Source organism: Solanum stenotomum, chromosome 8 (assembly GCF_019186545.1).
Source record: "Solanum stenotomum isolate F172 chromosome 8, ASM1918654v1, whole genome shotgun sequence".
Classification (NCBI taxonomy): Eukaryota; Viridiplantae; Streptophyta; class Magnoliopsida; order Solanales; family Solanaceae; genus Solanum; species Solanum stenotomum.
The window spans coordinates 36,900,177-36,913,148 of NC_064289.1; the positions used below are offsets into that span (position 1 = coordinate 36,900,177).

At 31.5% G+C, this 12,972-nt stretch overlaps 2 protein-coding genes and 2 pseudogenes across 4 annotated transcripts in view; 1 reads left to right on the forward strand and 3 right to left on the reverse strand.

Annotated features, from left to right (window-relative positions):
• Positions 1-12,972, reverse strand: part of LOC125873377 (vacuolar protein sorting-associated protein 27) — a 1,193,133-nt gene that overhangs the window by 679,055 nt on the left and 501,106 nt on the right. The gene's annotated exons all lie outside the window — the stretch shown is intronic.
• The window catches only part of LOC125873368 (uncharacterized), a 414,450-nt gene that overhangs the window by 371,541 nt on the left and 29,937 nt on the right, over positions 1-12,972 (reverse strand). The window lies entirely within an intron of this gene.
• On the forward strand, positions 3,870-4,502 carry LOC125873375 (uncharacterized; annotated as a pseudogene).
• Positions 5,092-6,038, reverse strand: LOC125873373 (uncharacterized; annotated as a pseudogene).

Sequence of the window (12,972 nt, forward strand, 5' to 3'; positions counted from 1 at the left end):
TTATATTGATTGTTTGAAGACCAAGAACAAGCGGAACGAATCCGGAAAGGGAAGGATCAAGTTTCTTAGGGTTTCAAGTTTGTTTCGAGGTAGGTCATGGTTGTGATTCTATGATTGTGTAATGTATGTTTGTTCTTGCTTCATTATGATATATGTATGTATATGAATGTTGCATCATTGATCACACTTGTTGTAAATGAGATAGATGAATGATGGTTACCATGAAATCATGACTTAATTGTATGATCTTGAGGATATACTTGTGATTGTGATTGTGGTGTCTTGAATGGATCGGTTGTCACGTTCCGGCAAAACTAAATTGGAACGGTTGCCACGTTCCGACATAATTATGGGATCGGTTACCACGTTCTGGCATAATCATTGGATCGGGTACCATTTTTCGGTATGCTAACTGTTTGGGTTTAGGTTCCATGAGAGGACAAATGATTTGATATAATTGCGTATCTTGAAAATGTGAAGTTGTTCATTGTTCGTATATGTTGATGATATTGTATATGTTTGATATGTGCATGTGATTATATTGTTGTGATGTTATGTATGTTGCACTTAGTGGGATAGCCGCGTGATCTACCAGTACATTGTGGTTGTGTACTGATACTGCACTTGCTCTTATTTTTGTTGAGTACAGGGCATCTTCAAGCGGCTACTGACAGACCTCGCTTAGGAGATCAGTGATCGTTCGAATTCAAGGGTGAGCCAATCTTTCGGGATGCCGTGGGTTCTCTTTCGTCTGTGTCCACCATTTCCGGACTTAGACTATCTTCTAGTTAGTTGATTAGTTCATTATATTGGGGTTGCATCCCTTCTTGTTTAGTTCGTTGTTAGAGTTTTGTTAGAGTTTATGGAAACTCCTTAATTATTTTCCTTAGTATTTAACTTGCTTCCGTAACTTAAATGTTTTAGTTTTTGGTTTAGTCGCTTGGTTTGGGTTGTAGTAGTGGTTGTCCCACCAGAGAGTTAGTGTGTGTGTCAATCAAGACGGTCGGGATCGTGACAACATGATAAGAAGAATAATTTATTTTTATATAAAATCCTCGATGAGAAAAACTAATAAATTTTTATGTATTTTATGCCAAATAAATATATTATTAATTAATATAATCTAAGCGGTACTATATATATCTATATATCTATTTCTAATTTTTAACTTTTAAAAATGCCAAAAAACAAAGAAGTTAAAAATCGCAAACACTAAAAAAAATATATGGATATAAAAATTGCAAACACTAAAAAAATTACAAAATTTTACGCCTACAAAATTACAATTTCAAAAACAAATTAATCTTTATTTAAAAGAAACATTTATTCAATTACATTGGGAGTTTTAAAACTTCTTTTCCACGTTGCTAAAATTTGGATTCAAAAACTATTAACCAATTCATTTTGAATTTTAAGTTTTAAATTTTAAGCAGCCAACTAAATGAAAAAGTTACGGATGTATTAGTTATTTAAAAATTATATAAAGTCCTAAATTAAATATAACTGATCACTTTGAAATTTCATTAATTTTATACTTCTCCTTTGCAATTGTTAAAAGGAATTTACTCTCCATTAGGCAAAGAACTCCTTAACTTCATTTTGTGAAGGGTTCATCAAAACTGAATAGTAACTAGCCTTATTTGTTTGTGGTTTTACTTTTGTAAAACGAATTGTATATAGGTAATTGCATATTACAGCGGAATGATGATAATTAGTGATGAGACAATTGTAAAGAAACAAAGATAGACAAACGCGAGTGAAAAATAAAGAATTACGTGTGAAGAATGTCACAATTGAAACCTTGTTAAATATTGTTGTGCAATGCGAGAATGAGATGGTCTACGACGCTTAGATATTTTACTTTCTTTTCTTTTTTATTTCCTCTATACACAATAAAAAATAAATTTCTTTTTCTTTGTATATGTATTTCTAAGATTAATAATTTCTTTGTTTCTTTGTATGTGTAATTTTTAAATAATTGCTTACAGAGAATTTTTATTGCTTAAAGAAATTTGAAATAAACCTATAATCTATAAAGTGCACAGAGAGTTTTTATTGCTTTAAAAAGAATTGAAAGAAATATATAATCTAAATTATTATAAAGACAAGAAAAAACATGTTAGTAGAATCCTCATCAAATATAAGGATTTTTTTTAAAAAAATAAATAATTGTTTGCCTTTCTTTTTCTTTTCTTTTTTGTTAAGTTACTTTTATTCAAATTTACTAAGGTTGTTTAATGAATATATTTTACAATTTACAATATGAATTTCATACTTCTTTTGTTAATATTAACTTCGACTTGTTTTAATGAATTTTTGACTTTACAATGTTGAATTTTACATGAAAGGCCATGACCATTGCCTTCAATGTAATAGCGACAAAAAATATAAGAAAATAAAATATCTCTCTCTATGTATATATAATAGGAGAGGTGATAGCACTTACGTATCAACACCACAAAAAATAAATTTTTTAAATACTTAAAATTACTTACATGTAATAGGGTTAAATAGTAAATTACTATTTTATTTTTAAAAATGATCTTAAAGCATTTCTTACAATTAATAAATAATTGTAAAATAGTTCTAAAAATAGATTGATGTAATTAGTGTGTGATTCTTCTTTTGTGAAAAGATAATTTTAACTATCTTTCCATAACGTCCTTATTTATAGCAAAACAAATGCACATATTTGAATGATTTATTTTAACATTAAATATATATATATAGAGAAGAAGATAAAACCACAAAAGAAACAAAAAATTATTAACTAACTAATTATAAATATGTGGTTAAAATAACTATTTCATGCACGATGGAGTCTTTTTAAACCTAATTTATATTGAATTAACTAAATTAATTTAAAATATGAAATAAAAAATTAAAAGTATTTTAAACTTGAAAATATTTGTAAAGGAGAAGAATACTTATGCACGATGGATTCTTTTAAAACATGATTCTTATTTAATTGACAAAATTAATTTAAAATCTGAAATTATAAATATTTAAAATCTGAAAATATTTTAATTTTAACTAAAACACAAAGAAAAGACAACCGTACCATTTCATTTATTTTCTTAAAAAGAAATCCACGTTTTAAAAAATACATGTATAACTACCCCAATAATGCTGCTAAATTTAGGAACTATAAATTTATGTTTAGAGTTACATAATTTAAAACACAAATAAATTTAGTCTATTTTGTGTAACTATATTTCAACAAAATATCTGGCAGATAATTGCATTTACAAATGATGATGCTGTAATTTAGGCTTGTATAGCGAGAGAAACAAGGAACATTATTATTTTTGTTTTTGCAAACTGAAAATTTCAATTCTAAAATATATGATATAATTTTTAATTTCTAATTTAATTTGAATACAAGATAACTATAATTACACATAATATAGTTTAGCGGATAGTTCAAATCAACAACCTCTCATTCATATCCATATGTTTTCTGATACAGTTCAAATTCAAATTTAAAATAGGGAATACCCCCAGCCTATGCCCAAAATCCCTGAGACACACCTAACCTTTACTAAGGACCTATTACCCCCCCGAACTTATTTTTTAATTAATTTTCTACCCCTTTTTGGCCTACATGGCTGATTCCGTGACTTCACCTATGTTAGGCGCGTGGGTGCAGTTTTTAGAGAATACTGACCAATAAAATTGGCCATGTGTTAAAATAAACTTGAAAAAAAAACATTAACTCCGTTGTCTTCTTCTTTATCAGTGTTCTTCATCTTTTGAAAAAAAACCTCCATTATCATTCAAGTCAATTGCTCCTTGCTTCGAAAAGGTAAAGTAATTTTTTAATATATTCTTTATATTTACACCTTTTTATGTCGATTATTAGTTCTGATTTTGAATTTCTTTCACCATTTTTATGTATAAATGTTAGGGTTATGACAAAATCCGAGTTGAATAAGCTGTGTATGGATGAGAATGATTCAATAAGCAATGCTGAAGTGCGATGCAAGCATGAATCTTATTGCAAATGCAGACGTCTTGGTCAGACCGCAATCCCGGAAGACGATTTTGGTCTTGTCCTAACTATGAGGCCATGAACTGTAATTTTTTTCGATGGAGAGACAAGGAAAGAGTCGACGAAAGAGCTCGGTTTATTTTCCAAAATTGGTGAATAGGATTAAGGAGTAAGAATAAAATTATGAGAATGTGAAGATGCAATTGGAACAGCTTGATAATTCCAACATTGAACCGCCAAAACAAGAGAAAATTCCTTTGAATGAAGGTGAAAATCTTCGAAATTGTTATGAAGATCTCAACATCAATTCAAAGGAGAAGGGTGTCGATGTAAAAGAAATGGGCGATTTGAAAGAGAAGAAGATGAAAGGGATGAAAATGAAAAAAAAAAAGATGAAGGTTGTCGTTGTTTTGGGAAATTCCTTTGTTGTTTGATGATTTGTTTTGCTGTTATATTTGTTAGCTTTCTAACCCAAGTTGGTAGGTTGAAGGATCAAATGAAATTGCCATAATTTTGTGTGGTATTGAAACCTTTATTTGCTCTACCGTAATGAAAATTTGAATTTGTTTGTGTTTGAAATTGTCTTAATTCTCTATTTGCCATGATTTGTTTGTGTTTGAAATTGTAAAATGAAGTAGGTATTAATCACAATACCTATTCTCCCAACAAAGCTACACAGAAATAACACAAAACACATTGCATAAGTACCCAAAATTGCAGTACCTATCCTGGCAAATAAAAACAAAGATTCACATAAATAATACAAGTCACATTGCATAAGTGCCCAGAATTTCATTTCTTAAGAGCAAATTTTTAGTACAAAGTTGATTCTAAAAGTGAACTGAAAAGCAAAACAAAGTTTCCACATTGCATAAGTACCTAGAATTTCAGCACTATTTCATACATACATATAACAAAAAACAGAATAGTACTTATAGTGGCCACCAAAGCAATACTAAGAAAACACAATTGATATCAACATTATAGTTTCCATGGGTCTCGAGGCTGTGAAGCGGAAGAAGCATTTGGGTTTGAAAGCCTTGACTAATCTCTAATCTGCTGGAGCCTTCTAGTTGTGATTGCTTGATTTCCTTTCCACTTCAATCCACTTGTTGGTTTGAAACCAACATCCCAGTTGCAACATTTGATCTCAAAACTCTTTTTGGTCCAGCTAATAATCTGCTACTTGGCAGTCCAAACTACAAAAGTTTTAGAGAATTAAGGTTATTAGAGAACAAATGTCATCAAGTCATTAGAGAACAAACAATATGAATGCATCACAATACTTTCATTGAAAGTTTTGAAACCATTTTCATCTTGAAACACACCCATTCCAGTTACTCTTGGCCTTTTAAATTGAGTTGTGTTTCCAACACCATTTCCTTTCCTGGCAGTAGCAGTTTCCTTTGGTGCAACATTTGTATTCTGGTCTACACCCTGTGTTGTACTACCTTGATAACATGTAAACCAACTTTCAAGTGGATGATTAATACCTCTTCCTGCATATTCCAGTCCCTTACCCCTTCCTGTACCACTCTAGGCTCTTGATGATACTCCAGCACCACTTACACTTGTTGCCCTTGGTGCACTTGCACTTGCTTCATGTCTTGGTATTGTTAAAGTTGTTGGAGGTGCAGTGGTTCTAGGTGCATCCCTCTATGCACTTGCACTTGCACTTGCACTTGTACTTGCTTCATGTCTTGTCTTGGTGTTCTTGAAGTTGTTGGAGGTGCAGTGGTTCTAGGTGCAACCCTTAATGCACTTGCACTTTTAGGTCTGCCTCTCCCCCTTTCTGCAACAAGCTCACTTTCAATATTTATTGATTTCTAGTTTGCAAGAAAACATATATTATATATTAGTAAGTTGATTAAACTTTAAAAGTAAATGACAAAATAGTAATTTACCTTTGGTCGTCTTCCCCTTCCCTTTCTTAAACTTGAGAGTTCTTTAACATTTGAAATAGGGGTAGCTCTTTGTTCCCCAACAGTAGAACCAACTCCATCACTCCTTCGTAAATGACAACTTCTTTTGTTGTGACCTTTAACATGGCAAAAACTACATCTCATAGTTAGTCCAGTTTTAGACAGTTTACGAGACACCTTAGTTTCACCAGCCTCTTTTCTTCTCAACTTCCTAGGCCTGCCTAGCATTTTTTTATCGCTGGTGGAGCAACAAGAAGATTTTTTTATTCTGGCCACATTGGCATGTTATTCATAGGTTGTATGAAATTTGAGAAAGTCATGAAGTACCTCTCTTTAGAGTAGCATGGATGAATGAAATCGTGCAGATCATATTGTTTATGCAACATTGCAGCTAAGGCGTGTGCACATGGTATTCCCTTCAACATCCAAGATCTACAACTACACTACTTTCTCAAATATACAGTGTGTTGTTTGTATCGATTCAAAACCTCATATCCAGTTACTCCATTAAAGGCTATGTTGCATGCCATTGACTTATCAATACTTTCTTCTAATACTTTCATTGCCATTGGAGAGAAGTTTGTTATCCATGAGTTTGGAAATTCATTTAACCTAGCTAACCTAGTCATGACCTTAATCCTTATCTCTTCAAGCATACTAATAATGGTTTTATGCCTTGCAGACAAAATCTAAGCATTAAAGCTCTCACACATAATATTATCTATTGTATCAGACTTGACTTCACAATTAAAATACACTTTGCACCAATATTCTTTATCATAATAAATTAGATCATCCACTATACCCGTACCTAGTTTCGACAGCTCTTGCAAGATTTTCTCTGAATTTAGCTTCGAAAGTACTTTTAGCACACTTTCAGAACAATTTTTTCCTTTGCAGCCCTTTCCAATTCTTTGACCAATTTGCTAGTATATGCCTAGCACACCTTCTTTCCTCACAAGCTGGTAACAACTCCTTAGCAGCTATATCCAGTCCCTACAAGTTACAACAAACATTCGATAATTAAGTTGAAAAAATAGTAAACCAACAGAGAAATAAAGACAAGTTTACCTTTTGCATGTCTGACATAGTGGTGAAATTTGTTCCATCTCCTAATCCCAAGTCTTCTTGCAACAAAGAAATAAACCAACTCCAACTTTTTTTGTTCTTATTTTCAACTACAGCCCAAGCAAGTGGAAGCATTTGATTATTTCCATCTTTGGCCACTGTAATAAGTAATTGACCCCTGCATACCCCTTCAAGAAACAACCATCCAAACCAATGCATTTTCTAGATGCATGAATGTCATCTTAAGTGCAGCAAAACATATGTAAAATGCCTCAAATACTGCTCTACCAGATTCATTAGCTTCACCAAGCTTTACCACACAAGTACTCCCAGGATTAGACCTTAACAACTCATCCTTATAATCAAGAATTCTTCCAAACTACTTAACATGATCACCCCTAATCTCATTCAAAATTTTAGCTCTTGATTTTCTAGTTGTGGTCTTACCAACATGCACATTATACCTCTCCCTGATTAACACTTGCAACTTGAACACTCTGATATTTGGTTGTTCAATCACTTTATCTTTAAAAACACTAGCAATGAATTTAGAGTTGCACAAGTAATTTCTAGAAGCCTTTTGACATAAATGTATTGGCATGTAAGTCTTAATAACAAAGTTATTAGTCTTCCTGTCCAAACCTGAATATAACAACCATTTGCAATTTACCTTGCAACATCTCACCCTTACTCTAGTTGGCTCATTTACACACTTTTCAATCTGAACCCTTCTCTGAATTGCATACTTAATGACTGCCAATCTGAACTCTTTTACACTTTCAAAAACCATACCCAATTGCCACACAATCTTCTTACTGTTGGGATCTGATGTGAGGCTAAAAATACATATTTTTAATCATTATTTGCTTCATATTTGTTATTTATATTTGTCCTTTTTAAGCATTAATTTTATAAATTGTGCTAAATAGTGTATTTTATTTGTAGGAGTAAATTGACGTAAAGTTGAAGAAGTTTGGAGCTAAAATGAATTAAAGATGGAAGGTTGAAGAAGGAAATCAAGCAGACAGCTTAATGGATTAAATTTATTAAAATAATATATTTCTATATATGGTGCAAAGAAGGACTTTCCAATTCAATTTGAATGTGGTTGCAGCTGCCACGTGTCACCAGCTGACCACTCTTGCCACCAAGAATTTCCATAAATTGCCACCACACGGAAAACCAATTTAATTGGGTTTTATTTTGCTAATTTGTATTGAACTTAATTATTCTATTTAGGGTTTTCTACATCTATAAATAGTGTAGAGAAATAATTATTTGAGAGGGAAGCCAAGAACCAAGATACAAGACACAATATAAATTTTCTTCTAGCTTAGGAACTTTGGAAGAGCCGCCGTGGAGGCCGGAGAATTGTGGTTTATTCTTTTTTCTCCTTTATTATTTATTTGTATTCGTGATTAATAAAAGATAGTTTAGCTATTGTTCTTAACTTTTTATGATTACCACAAACATATTTATTTTAATAAATTTTGATTGTGTTTTTGAGATAATGAGTAGCTAACTTTCATAACTAGGGTTGTGGGAACCATGAGCGATTAACAAAGTATAAATAGTAAATAAGCAATTCTTGACTAGTATTTTGCATGCATTGATAATTCTTTCGTTTAGAAGTCTTTTTAACGGTGGCCAACGTTAGAACTCGCCTTGTTACTACTTGCCGGACCAAGGAGGTAATTAACAAGAAAAGAATTATCAACATAGATTTAGTGTGATACTATCTAATAGGCTAGTGTCGATTGGTGCGAAGTAATAACTAAGCCAAACATCGATTATGATGTCTAATATGAGGTAAAGGTAAGGGTTAGTAAATTATACACACGTAGCCGGACCAAGGTGCAGGGTGAAATTCTCTAGATGCCGGACCAAGGATTTAGAGATACCTAACTTATCACTTTGCATGTAATACACTAAAAAAGGATTACTATTATTAGGATTACTGCGTTATGAACTTATGGGGAACACATTCCTAGTTACTTTTCATAATCTGAATATAAATAAATACTTAGTTCAAAGCTATCGTTTTGTTATTTTTATTTTATTTTATTTCAATTTAAATCCCCCATTTTTATAACGACTATCGAGTTAAATATTTACTATTCACAATATTCTTCCATATTCTCTGTGGGATCGACCCCGACTCATAGTTGGATAAATATATTGCATACGATTATTTATATTTCTTTTCAAGAAGTATATTTGAAAGTTATCAGGATCAAATCTGGCAGTGTCTGTGGTATTTTTTTTCCTTTTGTGTTAGGCAATTTCAACCTCATTTTTTCACCTTCCTCAAGACAACTATCATCTGTGTCAGTTTCAAAACTACAAGCATCAGAACTTGCATAATATGGTTCATCACCCCCTAGCCTTCCTTCTAAAGTATTTGTATTCATAGTAGTCTCATCAAACCCAAGATCTGCTCCAGCATTACCACATGGTACTTCTTCAGTATCTGCAGGAATTTTTTCCCTTCTTTTCCTTCTCCTCAGAAAGGATTTTTTCTCAGCCCTCAGTTGAATCAGCTCCTCATGAACATCACTTCCATATTGATCATCTTCAAGTAGTTCACTATCTTCAGAATCATCACTCTCTTCAGTTGACTCATCAGATCTTTTTACAGAGTATTCACTATCTTCAGAATCTGATGGATCAGTATTTGGAGCTGCTGGGTTTGATGTAGAAGGAATATTTGAGGTAGTATTTAGAGATACATCTACCTCATTAAAAGCAGCCTCATCTATTTCATTATATTCAATGTTTTCACTAGCCTTATTTTCAGTGGTCCCAACATTATTAAAAGTTGCACCAGATTCCTCTTCAGGCATGTGGACATATACATCAAAAACAACCCCACTTTGCAAACAATTACACATTGCTAAGAAAATATCATCATTGTCAATATCTCCTAAGATGCAACTGTTAGGTGGTCAGATACTAAATTTGCAATTTGGGCTATACCCTAGTTCTTTAATGTAGTCTTTAATCTCAAAATATGATATTGTATTCACATCAACATTAACATATTCACTCACTAACCCACCCACATATCTTGCTTCCTTACCTTCATACAATAAGGCCCCACCATGATACAACTTTAAAGTAATGAATGTAAATCCACTCATACCTATATACATAAACATTAACAATAATTAAGTACAAGTTACTAATAGAATACAATAATTGACTAAAGATACACACACACAAACAAATATAAAAACAATTCAAGTTAAATCCAATTATGTACCTATAACCCCACACATACAGAACACATATACCCCACACATACACAACACAATACTCGACATATCTTTGTCTTCTTATAATTAGGTTTGTAACTCCACACAGACAAAACACAGCACCCAACATATCTTTTTTCTTCTTAGGATTAGGTTATTTATCTGTAACCCCATGCAGACACAACACAAGACCCAACATGAAGTTATTTTACTGTAACCCCACAATACAACACAACACCCAACACCCAACTCGTCTTTGTCTTCTTGTATGTTTAAAAGGAGAACAGAACTCACACAAATATAATACAACCCAACCAACCCACATGAAAGAATACTTTAGAATATACCATAACAACATATGTGACAATATGAATATATGAATAACGAGTTCCATACGAAGTTTGATATCTAACAGTACCATAACATAAACCCTAAAAAATAAGCATGAAGTTACATTTCACTCAAAGATCGAAACCAATATTTAACAACATATCATAACCCCTACGAAATCAAAGTATAACAATAACAAAAAAAAAATATCAAGAAAAAACTAACCTTTGAACTCAACCACGATTCTTGATGACTTAGAAGAATAAAATCGACCCACAGATGCACGACTGAAATCGACCCACACATGCACAATTGAAATCGAACACTAAGTACCAAAATCCAACATAGAAAATCAATTATGAGTTTGAAAATTGAATTTCTGAAATCAATTTTTTGAAGATAATTGTTCTTTCCCTTGTTCTTTTCTCTTCCGTTTGGTAAATTTAAACTTGAAAAATGTAAAGTGATAGCTTTTTGAAATTTTGGAAAGTGTAAAAGCTACTTTTGGACTGATAGCTTGTCTTTTTAGAAAGCTAAAAAAGTGGAGCCCAGTGCGTGTTGAACAAAGCTTTCAACCTATCTGGTTGATAGTGCCACGTAGGCCAAAAAGGGGTAGAAAATTAATTAAAAAATAAGTTCGTGGGGGGGGGGGGGTAATAGGACCTTAGTAAAGGTCAGGCGTGTCTCAGGGATTTTGGGCATAGGCTGGGGAGGTATTTATGCATTTTCCCTTTAAAATATCTAATACATTCATATCATATTTTTACGCAAATTTAATACGGAAAAAATGTTTTGAAAATCTTTGGATTTTGAATAAAACATATACAAAAAATGTATCAACATGCCATTTAATCTCATGATATAAAATATTTTATATGGAATGTTAGAAGTAATAAATTATTAACATAATCTTTTTATTCAAACGATATAAAAAGAATAAAGCACAAACACATAAACATAAAAATATTTGAAGTATTTCATATTTGATCAAGATAAAATAATTATAAAATTAATAGTATCTTTAGAAAAAATTCGGACATAATATATTATAAAACTAAAAGTATAACTGATACAACTATAGATATAATATTTTAATACAATAAAATAAATTGTGTACTAATAATATTAATTTAATGTGCTCAAATAAATAAGTTTATGATTTATATTATTATATTATTATATTATTATTATTATAATAAATTAAGTATATTATTAAGTGCATAATACATTTTATGCTATCTTAATTATGAAATTATTTCATTTTAAATCGTCCCTGCAATGTGCGGGCACATATCCTTGTTATTTATAAAACTAAAAACTAATTTTATTTAATAAGATTAGACATTTGTTTGCATTGCCTTTTTTATTCTTACATGTTTATGGATTGTGCTCAGAAGTCTCAAAAAGATTGTTAGTCTAACACCATATTATAACAAGAAGAGACCTTAAATATTTATATATATGCACAAAAATATTATTATTTTAGAGTTGCCTTTATAATTCTTACATACTACATTTTTTATATTCTCAAAAGACACTAAGCATTTAACTTCACATAATACTATTATTATTTATAAAACTAACAACTAGTTGTAGTTAGTAAGGGGTTAGACATTTGTTTGGGTTGCCTTTTTTATTCTTATATGTTTTTGGATATGTGCCAAAAAAGTATCAATAAAATCAGTAGCATAACACCAAATTATAACAAGAGGCCTTAAATATTTACACACATGCAAAAAGAATTAATTATTAATTTTGACGTGTATTCAAATGCTAAAAACAAAGAGACTTCATCATTCAGTGTTCAGATCTAGAGACAACATCTTAATCATTCAGACGTGCGTTTAGATTCAGACATCTTAATCTTAATGAAAACAAATGAGGCCTTACTTCATAAGGTGTGCGTACTTTCTCTAGACTTGGATTACATTGAGTATGTTATAGGTATTCACTTTTCATATGATAACTAATAAAAAGGACTATTTATGAAGTTTTTCTTTAGCCCCTAAACTTGTTGAGACGTCCCTGAGTTTTGGACTCATGTGTCATGCCCCGCCACTTCACTGTTCAAATTTGGCATCCGAATAAAGGCGAAGAATCTAGAGTAGTGAGTAGAACACTCTAGAACTCCCTAGATATTTTTAAAAAGGCATTAGAATTCCCTAGATCTTGTAGAGAATTCTAGATTAGGATCAAAGCGTAAATATTGTAGGGACTTCTAAAGTAATTATTATTTACACTTAGGCCCCTAGAGAGTAGTACAAATAGAGGGTCTCTCTTTCGCAAACTCATCCAACAAAATGTAAGCATTCCACAAGCAATACAAATCATTTTTTCAAAGCTTTCTAAGTATTTTTTTCATTCTCTTAGCGATCTTAGTTTCAAAGGGCCTACTTTTGCTTACAAT